The sequence below is a fragment of the Cervus canadensis genome, chromosome 11 (genome assembly GCF_019320065.1).
Source record: "Cervus canadensis isolate Bull #8, Minnesota chromosome 11, ASM1932006v1, whole genome shotgun sequence".
NCBI classification, from domain to species: domain Eukaryota; kingdom Metazoa; phylum Chordata; class Mammalia; order Artiodactyla; family Cervidae; genus Cervus; species Cervus canadensis.
The window spans coordinates 45,063,349-45,073,991 of record NC_057396.1 but is presented as its reverse complement, the minus strand read 5'-3'; the positions used below and the strand labels follow the sequence as shown (position 1 = coordinate 45,073,991).

Sequence of the window (10,643 nt, the reverse complement as noted above, 5' to 3'; positions counted from 1 at the left end):
GAGATGGTCTTGATTCTTGTCTCCTGTACAATGTCACAAACCTCCATCCATACTTCATCAGGCACTCTTGTCTATCAGATCTAGTCCCTTAAATCTATTTCTCACTCCCACTGTATATTCATAAGGGATTTGATTTAGGTCATACCTAAATGGCCTAGTGGTTTTCTCAACTTTCTTCAATTTCAGTCTGAATTTGACCATCAGGAGTTCATGATCTGAGCCACAGTCAGCTCCCGGTCTTCTTTTTGCTGACTGTATAGAGCTTCTCCATCTTTGGCTGCAAAGAATATAGTCAGTCTGATTTTGGTGTCGACCATCTGGTGATGTCCATGTGTAGAGTCTTCTCTTGTGTTGTTGGAAGAGGGTGTTTGCTATGACCAGTGCATTCTCTTGGCAGAACTCTATTAGCCTTTGCCCTGCTTCTTTCTGTACTCCAGGGCCAAATGTGCCTGTTACTCCAGGTGTTACTTGACTTCTTACTTTTACATTCCAGTCCCCTATAATGAAAAGGACATCTTTTTTGGGTGTTAGTTCTAAAAGGTCTTGTAGGTCTTCATAGAACCATTCAGCTTCAGCTTCCTCAGCATTACTGGTTGGGGCATAGGCTTGGATTCCGTGATATTGAATAGTTTGCCTTGGAAATGAACAGAGATCACTCTGTCTTTTTTAAGATTGCATCCAAGTACTGTATTTTGGACTCTTTTGTTGACTATGATGGCTACTCCATTTCTTCTAAGGGATTCCTGCCCACAGTAGTAGATATAATGGTCATCTGAGTTAAAGTCACCCATTCCAGTGCATCTTAGTTTACTGATTCCTAGAATGTCGATGTTCACTCTTACCATCTCCTGTTTGACCACTTCCAATTTGCCTTGATTCACAGATTCCTGGTTCTATTCAGAGGGTTAATTCCTAGGCAGATTGATAAGAAGTCCAGGGGTCCCCAAGGAGAGAGAGGTCTGGAATTCTCACTCGAATTAAGAGGTGGCACCCTGAACAGAACTAAGTGACTTCATTTTATGTCTTTACTTTCTATGCTCTGACTTTCTACTTTTCAGATGGGCCTGATAATATATGTGAGCCTACTTATGCTTACTCCAAAAATCCTGAGTCTGCCATTTGATCCTCAAGACAATGCCTTCCTGTCCTGGGCTCACTCCTATCCAGCATTTCACAATCAGTCTAACTGCTGGGTCTGTGGAGAGCTCCTCTCTTCATCAGTGGAAGGCTTCCCATGGTGGACATCTCCATTTCAAGGAAAAGACCTTCTCCAAGTCTGCGAATACCTTCAACAACAATCATATGCAATGCTTTTCTTCATCTGATGACATCTAACAACCCTAAAATGGACTGGTGCAGCACGTTGTACTTTAACTATGGACATAATGTGACTTTTAATTTTGATTATACGTTGTGTCAGTTCAGTGACTGTTTTGCAACACATAAGGTAAATAGGTCTAATCTAATGTGTTTTTACCTGATGTTTATCAAATATGGGATGAGGTTATATGGTTAACTCATGAAAAAGGACGTCTAATATCTACTGCCCTTGTATGCTGGGAACAAATAGAGCCATCCCCAGAAATTAGTCAAAAACTTAATTATAGTGAGTGGAAACACTTAGGATTTTTGCCTCAGGAAATATGCAATGTAATCATTCCCGTGTTTTCCAATCCAAATTCAGGTCCTCCCTTTGTCTGGCCAGGCACTGACTGGGACTGGATATCTCAGTCATGCTGACTTGCTCCAAACAGGACTTATTGGATATGTGGCTCTTACCTATGGGCGTGGCTCCCCCCTGGTTGGATAGGGAGATGCACCCTGGGTCTAGCCTTTACTCATGGCCTTATATTTTCAGAGCTTCCAGAAAAGCCCGCTAATTTACCCCACCTTAAAACTCAGTGGGCAAGGTCTGTATTTCACTGGTATGATTATTTTGCTGCAGTGTTTGTTCCCTCTTTGGGAACTACAGATGTTATGCAACGAGTGGATGCTTTGATTAATTTTACTCAACAGGCGTTAGAAGATTATCAAAAAGCTATTTCAGCTTTTAATGCTGAACAAGGATAAATTAGAGAGGTGGTTTTACAAAACAGATTAGCTTTAGATATTGTGACAGCTGTGCAAGGAGGAACTTGTGCCATTATTCATGCCCACTGCTGTACTTATATACCTGATAGGAGCACTGATGTTACTCATTTAACTAAACACATGACCAAGATGACTGGGGCTATGGATACTCCTAAAGCCTCAATTGCCTCACTTTGGGAGACATTAACCAGTTCCTCATGGTGGAAAACTATCTTAATTACAATAGTCTGATTGTTCTATTTTTGCTTTTTGCTCCCTGCATCTGTAACTGTGTAATTGGATTTGTTTCTAGTTGCATGAAAGCTTTTAATTTACAAATGGTTGTCCAAGCTCCTACGAGTGCCACAGCCTCCTCCAACTATTACTTGGGCCCCTGGATCAGAAACCCTCAATATGAGGGTTAGAAGAATATGTTGCCCTAACAATTTAGGGACCATGCCCCTAAACAGCAGGAAATAATTATGGAATGAAAACAATGCCCCTTTCCCTTGGCAACATAATTCTCCTAAAAGAAAAGGGGGGAATGAAAGAGTCATTTCCTAGGCAGGTTGATAAGAAGTCCAGGGGTCCCCAAGGAGAGAGGGGTCTGGAATTCTCAACAAGGAAGAAAAGACAAACTTTTTTTGTCCCTCTACATCCCGTAGGCTTATATAACAATAATGTACCCTGCTTGAGGATAGTCTCTGGAAAAATCTTTCTGGCTAATCCTGTTATCTTAAGGTATAAATTATAGGAATAAGTCTAGTGAGGTCTTTAAAACCTCCAGACATTCTTTTGATTCACTGTAATTAATTAGAGAGTATATAACTTCATGGCTAAAACTAGCAAGGGGGTACTCTTTCTGCCCCCTTCTGATGCCTATGTCAGAAGCTTTCTCTATCTCCTTTATACTTTAATAAAACTTTATTACACAAAAGCTCTGAGCTATCAAGCCTCATCTCTGGCCCCAGATTGAATTCTTCTCCTTGGGAAGCCAAGAATCCCGGCGTCTTTGCATGGTTCGGCAACAACCTTTCAGAAGGACTTATGTTGAAGCTGAAACTCCAATACTGTGGCCACCTCATGTGAAGAGTTGACTCAATGGAAAAGACCCTAATGCTGGGAAGGATTGGGGGCAGGAGAAGGGGACGACTGAGGATGAGATGGCTGGATGGCATCACCGACTTGATGGACATTGGTTTGGGTAGACTCTAGGAGTTGATGGACAGGGAGGCCTGACGTGCTGTGATTCATGGAGTCGCAAAGAGTTGGACACGACTGAGCAACTGAACTGAACTGAACTGAACTGAAGTGATCCACATACTACATAGAAAAACAAGCTAACTCTATCGATTTTTGTGACCATGGACTTTCATTTTTTCTCCATTTCAAAAGGCTCTAAATCTCTACATTTATTTTCCTCCTTAGAAACTTAGAGTATTTCTGTGTTACTCTCTGGCTTACATTTATGCTTTTTCTCTTATGTTATTGTTCAAGTAAAATTTCTGAGCAATTTGAATGTTCTGAAATCTCCAATTAACTTTAAAATTTTCATATTCCATCCAGATACCTTTTATGAACATGTGTTCAACTGATACAAAGACATATCTAACCAGCTGCTTCACAGGAAATTCAAATATATGCCCTAAGCATAAGAGTTAATTTAACCCTTTCCAGCCCATACAACTTTTTCATGTATTTTATTAAAAAATATTATTGATGAACTATGTTCTCAGTCATGTCTGACATTTTGTGACCCCATGGACTGTAGCCTGTCAGGCTCTTCTATCCATGGAATTTTCCAGGCAAGAATACTGGAGTAAGTTTCCACTCCTTCTCCAGGGGATCTTCTTAACGGAGGGATCAAACCCACCTCTCTTGTGACTCCTGTATTACAGGTGGATTCTTTACCACTGTGCCACTGGGAAGCCCTAGTATTGATGAGACTATCATAAATGTAATGCCAGTTTATTTTACTGTTGGTAATGTAGCTGTGAAAAGCAAAGTCAGGAGCCAGACTGTCGAGTTCAATAAATGGCTCCATTTTAACCAGTAGTTTGTCTTTGGCTGTGATCTGTCTGTGCTTACTTCCCTCTTTGTGTAATGAGGATATCAGTATCTACTGTCCATAAGGTTCTAATGGGAAAGAGACTGGAAAAAATGCCTCACTATATAAAAGAAGCCACCTGCAATGTAGGACACCCAGGTTCCATCCCTGGGTTGGGAAGATTCCCTGGAGAGGGAAACGGCAACCTACTTCAGTATTCTTTCCTGGAGAATTCCACAGACAGAGGAGCTTAGCAAGCTCCAGTCCATGGGGTCACAAAGAGTTGGACATGACTAAACGAGTAACACTTTCACTTTTTTCACTTCATATATATAGACCTATATACATATATATGTATACATAGAGATATATCTATACATAGATAAGATAGGATTAATTTCCAAAATATACAAGCAGCTCATACAACTCAATACCAGAAAAAGAAACAACCCCATCAAAAAGTGGGAAAAAGACCGAAACAGACATTTATCCAAAGAAGACCTATAGATGCCTAACAAACACATGAAAAGATGCTCAACATCACTCATTATTAGAGAAATACAAATCAAAACTACAACGAGATATCACCTCACACCAGTCAGAATGGCCATCATCAAAAAGTCTACAAACAATAAATGCTGGAGAGGTTGTGGAGAAAAGGGAAGGCTCTTGCACTGTGGGAATGTAAATTGATACAGCCACTATGAAAGACAGTATGCAGATTCCTTTAAAAACTAGGAATAAAACCACCATATGACCCAGCAATCCCACTCCTAGGCATATACCCCAAAGAAACCAAAATTGAAAAAAAAAACACTTGTATCCCATTGTTCATTGCAACACTATTTACAATAGCTAGAACATGGAAGCAATCTAGATGTCCATCGACAGATGAATGAAGAAGTTCTGGTACATATACACAGTGGAATATTCAGTTCAGTTCAGTTCAGTCGCTCAGTCATGTCCGACTCTTTGCAACCCCAGAATCGCAGCATGCCAGGCCTCCCTGTCCATTACTCAGCCATCAAAAGGAAAACATCTGAGTCAGTTCTAATGGGGTGGATGAATATAGAACCTATTCAACAGAGAGACGTCAGAAAGTGAAAGATACATATCATATTCTAATGCATATATATGGAATCTAGAAAAATGGTACTGAAGAATTTATTTACAGGCAGCAATGGAAAAACAGACATAGAGAAGAGACTTATGGACATGAGGGAAGGGGAGGAGAGGGTGAGATGTATGCAAACGTACATTACCATACGTAAAATAGATAGCCAACAGGAATTTGCTGTATGGCTCAGGAAACTCAAATAGGGGCTCTGTACCAACCTAGAGGTGTGGGATGAGGGAGATGGGAAGAAGGTTCAAAAGCGAGGGATATTTATATATCTATGGCTGATTCACGGTGAGGTTTGACCAAAAAGAGCAAAATTCTGTAAAGCAATTACCCTTCAATAAAAAATAATTTAAAAAAATCTTCCTCTGCTTCCTCATATATAAAACCTACTCTGTCTTACGTTTAAAATTTACCATACCAAAAGGCCATTTGAAACACTCAATCAGCCAGCATTAGCTGAAAAGGGATAACATTTTTCTAAGCCTGAAATCTTGACCATTAATTTCTTTGGCTTTCAATCACTCAACAATGATATCCACTATGAAGATTTGTCAGCTGTCGTCTCATGAATCCACAAATTTAGCTGCTGTCCCCTTTTCTTCAAGCTTCATAATGTACTACAGATGTTATTCTAGCACTTTCTGGAGGGTCCTCATATATGGATGCAGGTATTTTCTCTTTTTTTTCCTGGGTGTAATCTATTGTAGATTCATTGACTTTGAACTCACAACAGCAGTATGAATCACACTTGAAGAAAGGTTGTGTAACACCCACATTTTCTCTGTAAGGTACATCCTGGCCTTCTTGCTGTTATACTAGACAGCACTATGTTTGGAGGCATTTCAAGCAGCAAATTTATCATCAACAGTACAGAAATGTTTAAATGATGGCACAAAATAAATCATGAAGAAGATTATTTACAGTATGAGAGCTGAACCAAGAAAGGAGAGTATTACATCAGGGACATGTATTTACATCAGGAGACTCACTTTTCTTCCTCTCTGAGCATGTCCACAAATAACCACAAAAGCTCTGAATACTAATTTTGGGTAAAAATTGGCACCCTCTTTCTTTTTACTATGTGATGTTCCACTTCATCCATGATAGTTTTCACTCTTCTGAAATCAGTTTTGTCTGAAAACGATGTATTTAATTCAGATTTCTTTTTATCAGTGTTCATACAATGTTTTTCTTTAACTTTTAACCTGTGCTTTTTTTTTCATTTATTTTTATTAGTTGGAGGCTAATTACTTTATAATATTGTAGTGGTTTTTGCCATACATTGACATGAATCAGCCATGGATTTACTTGTGTTCCCCATCCTGATCCCCCCTCCCACCTCCCTCCCCATCCCATCCCTCTGGGTCTTCCCAGTGCACCAGCCCTGAGCTCTTGTCTCATGCATCCAACCTGGGCTGGTGATCTGTTTCACACTTGATAATATACCTGGCATTGAAACAAGCAACCTGTGCTTTTCAAGTGATATCATGTAGACAATATATAATTATATGTTTTTAAAATCGACGCTGACAAGTTATCCCTATTACTTTTGATATTCAGATGTTTCACACCTAAAGTGATCTTTGATTTAATTGGATTAAAATCAGCCATATTTGATATTGTTTTCTATAAGTTATACTTGTTCTACTTTTCTCTTCTTTCTTGTTTTTGTTCCCTTCTTCTTCTCTTTTTTTTCTCTCTTTTTTTTCCTTCTCTTTTTTCCCCTTCCCTAGTTTTAATTGAGCACATTAGATGATTCCTTTTTATCTGCTTGCATATCATTTTTACCTATTTTCCATTTTTTTTAGCAAGTGCCTAATCCAAGTTCACTTTTAAACAATAATATATCACTTTATGTGCTTCCCTGGTAGAGAAATCTGCAGCAGTAGAGAATCTGCCTGCTATGCAGGAGATGCAGGTTCAGTCCCTGGGTCTGGAAGATCCCCTGGAGAAGGAAATGGCAACTCACTGCAGTATTCTTGCCTAGGAAATCCCATGGATGGAGGAACCTGGCAGGCTATAGTCTACAGGGTTGAAAAAGAGTCAGACATGACTTAGTGACTCAACAATATGCCACTTTATGAGTACCAAAGGTAACTTACATTAGAATATTCCCAACTCCCAATTTCTCTTTCCCATGTTTTATAACATTGCTGTTAATCATTCACTTATCCATATAATCATAAAATACATTCTCACAACTATTTCTTTGAATAAATGGTTATCTATTACATTAATTAAAAATAAAAATAAAGCATCTTTTAGCTTCATTATTCCATTTCTGATGCTTTTTTAATGTGGATATAAATTTATGACAATATCATTTTTCATTACTCTGAGAAACTTTTTAAAGTAATTCTTGCAGTGTCAGTTTATTACCTATTGATTCTCTGTTTCTGCACATCTGAGAAAATATTTCTCTTTCACTTTTGAAGGATAATGTCACTACATGTTGAATTTAGACTGTTTCTTTTTTCCTTAGAATACTCAAATATTTCATTCCACTCTATTCTTGCCAAAGTGTTAAATATCTACCATATGATCTAGCTATTTCATGCCCAGCTGTTACTCAAGATCAAATGCAGGCTTTGTACTTTACAGTCTAAAGTGCATGATTTATATTTTATAGAAAGACATAAAGAGTAAAAGTATTGAGAATGTCAGAAAAGTTAGAAAGCTTTTAACAGGATAAAGAGATACATGAACATAGAGAAGAAAAGTAAAGTACAACTAAAATCAGTAAATTATTAGAAGCTAAGCAGTGTGGAATGCACCACACAATTCTGATTCCACTTATTTTGTTAGATTTATTTTGGCTAACTTTAGTTGATGCAAAGTTAGGTTACTTTAACAATCTATCTCCTTTGGGATCTTATGATACTTTGGTGATAGTAAAATGATCAGCTGTTCTACCCAAGAGAAAAATTACACATGCATTTCACATTTTCCCAGTGGTGCTGCCAGCCATGGCAGCATATGCTCCTGTGGTCATATATTATCTAACTTTTGAAATAAACAGAGATCCCAGAAGTGTATCCCCAACCGAGTCCCAGGAGCCTATTAACATTATTGTTTCTGCATAAAACCCTCTAGTCTTCTGACTTTCTTAGTCACTAGCACTGGAATAGCTATGTTTAGACAACTGGTTCTTGACCTAAAGAAAAACAAATCAGATCTCTATTTTGCTGAGTTCATGACACTTAAGGAAACTGTATTATATTTTCTTCTCAAAAGCAGACAAACATTACTAGAAATTAAAGGGTCATAAAGTGATCTAATTTTTAATACCTCTCTAGAAATATTTTTGGAGAAGGCAATGGCACCCCACTCCAGTACTCTTGCCTGGAAAATCCCATGGACAGAGGAGCCTGGTGGCCTGAAGTCCATGGGGTCGGTAAGAATCGGATATGACTGAGCGACTTCACTTTCACTTTTCACTTTCATGCATTGGAGAAGGAAATGGCAACCCACTCCAGTGTTCTTGCCTGGAGAATCCCAGGGACAGGGGAGCCTGATGGGCTGCTGTCTATGGGGTCGCATAGAGTTGGACACGACTGAAGTGACTTAGCAGCAGCAGCAGCAGAAATATTTTTAATCCTCTGTTAATGTCTGCTAGTTCCAGATTTACTCTCACTGGTTTTCCTGGCTTAGAAGTTGACTACCTCTGGCTCTCCATCCCTTTCGCCTCCATTTATGCCATGGTTTTCCTGGGGAATTGCATGGTGCTCCACGTGATCAGGACTGAGCCGAGCCTACACCAGCCCATGTTCTACTTCCTGGCCATGCTGGCCCTCACTGACCTGTGTGTGGGGCTGTCCACTGTGCACACAGTGCTGGGAATCCTATGGGGCGTCATTCAAGAGATCAGCCTGGATTCCTGCATTGCCCAGTCCTATTTCATCCACGGTCTGTCCTTCATGGAGTCCTCTGTCCTCCTTACTATGGCTTTTGACTGCTACATTGCCATTTGCAACCCACTACGCTATTCCTCCATCCTAACTAATGACAAAATCATGAAGATTGGGTGGCAATCTTATGTAGGAGTTCTATGCTCATACCTCCAGTCATTATTCGCCTAAAGTTCTTAAATTATTGTCACCCCCACATCCTTTCTCACTCTTTCTGCCTGCACCAAGACTTAATTCGAATGGCCTGTTCAGACATCCGCTTCAATAGCATCTATGGTCTGGCCCTGGTGGTCAGCAACCTGTTGTTGGATGCAGTGCTCATCATTATCTCCTATATCATGATCTTGCATGCGGTCTTGGCAATTGCATCACGAGAAGAGAGAATCAAGTCTTTGCAGACCTGTGTATCTCACATCTGTGCTGTTTTAGTTTTTTACATCCCAGTCATTGGCCTGACCATGATTCATCGTTTTGGCAGACACCTCTCACCCTGGGTTCATGTTCTCATGGGCAATGTCTATATTCTTTTCCCACCCTTGATGAACCCCATTATTTATAGTATCAAGACCCAGCAAATACAAAGAAGAGTCCAGAGATTGTTTTACTTGACAAAATGTAAGTCTTAATATCAAATGTGAATGTATTTAAAAGTCAACAAAGGAGTTCCAAAGGATAAGAGTCAGTGAATAATTAAAATATGTTCAATGACTTTCATTTGAATGAGGCTTTCCATTTTACAAATACCTTCCTCTGCATTTTCCTTGAAACTGTCATATCAGTGAAATTGACATGTTATGCTGTCAATGATTTTTGTATATCTGAAAATACATATATAATAGCTTCAGAATCTTAATAAGGTCTGAGGCAGATTAGGTATTAAAATTCATCTCACTATGGCCAGTTTGGGATTCATTCATTATAAAAAGATACATTTTGCTGACTAAAATGCCTCAAGTAATTACTTAAGGACCAAAAATTATCTTACTTATTCTCCCTATTCTAAACAACATTCTTGCTTTTTGCCTACCCATTTTCCCAGTTTAGCCACATGCCCATGTCACTGAATAAGCATAATAGAGAATTTGACCTTTTTGAATAAATTAAAAAACCAATGAAACATGCAAACAACAAAAAATTAATCTTGATGTTTTTTGTCCGCCAGCCAATCTTCCCCACTCCCACCCTACTGAACTGGAGATAGGGACAATCAGTAATTGCCAGAGTAGGAAAAAAAATAGACTTTTGTGATTAGTTTTATTTTCTTAATCCAAGGAACAATACAAATAACTACTCCATTTGAAAACCATTTGAAAATATTTCCTATGAACCTATAGATCATATAAATCCAATGGGGATAGAGGGTTACTGTGATCAAAGAAAAATGTTTCTAATTTATCTTCTCATCAAGACTCTGTGGTAGATGCTATTTTCTAATACATATATGATTTGTAGTTTAAAACACACAAAGATTAAATGATACATCAAAGTTTTAGGT

The 10,643-nt window shown here is 38.8% G+C and overlaps 1 pseudogene; it reads left to right on the top strand.

Moving 5' to 3' along the window:
- The first annotated feature begins 8,845 nt into the window (after window positions 1–8,845).
- LOC122450623 lies at window positions 8,846–9,774 on the top strand (annotated as a pseudogene).
- Window positions 9,775–10,643: the final 869 nt, after the last annotated feature.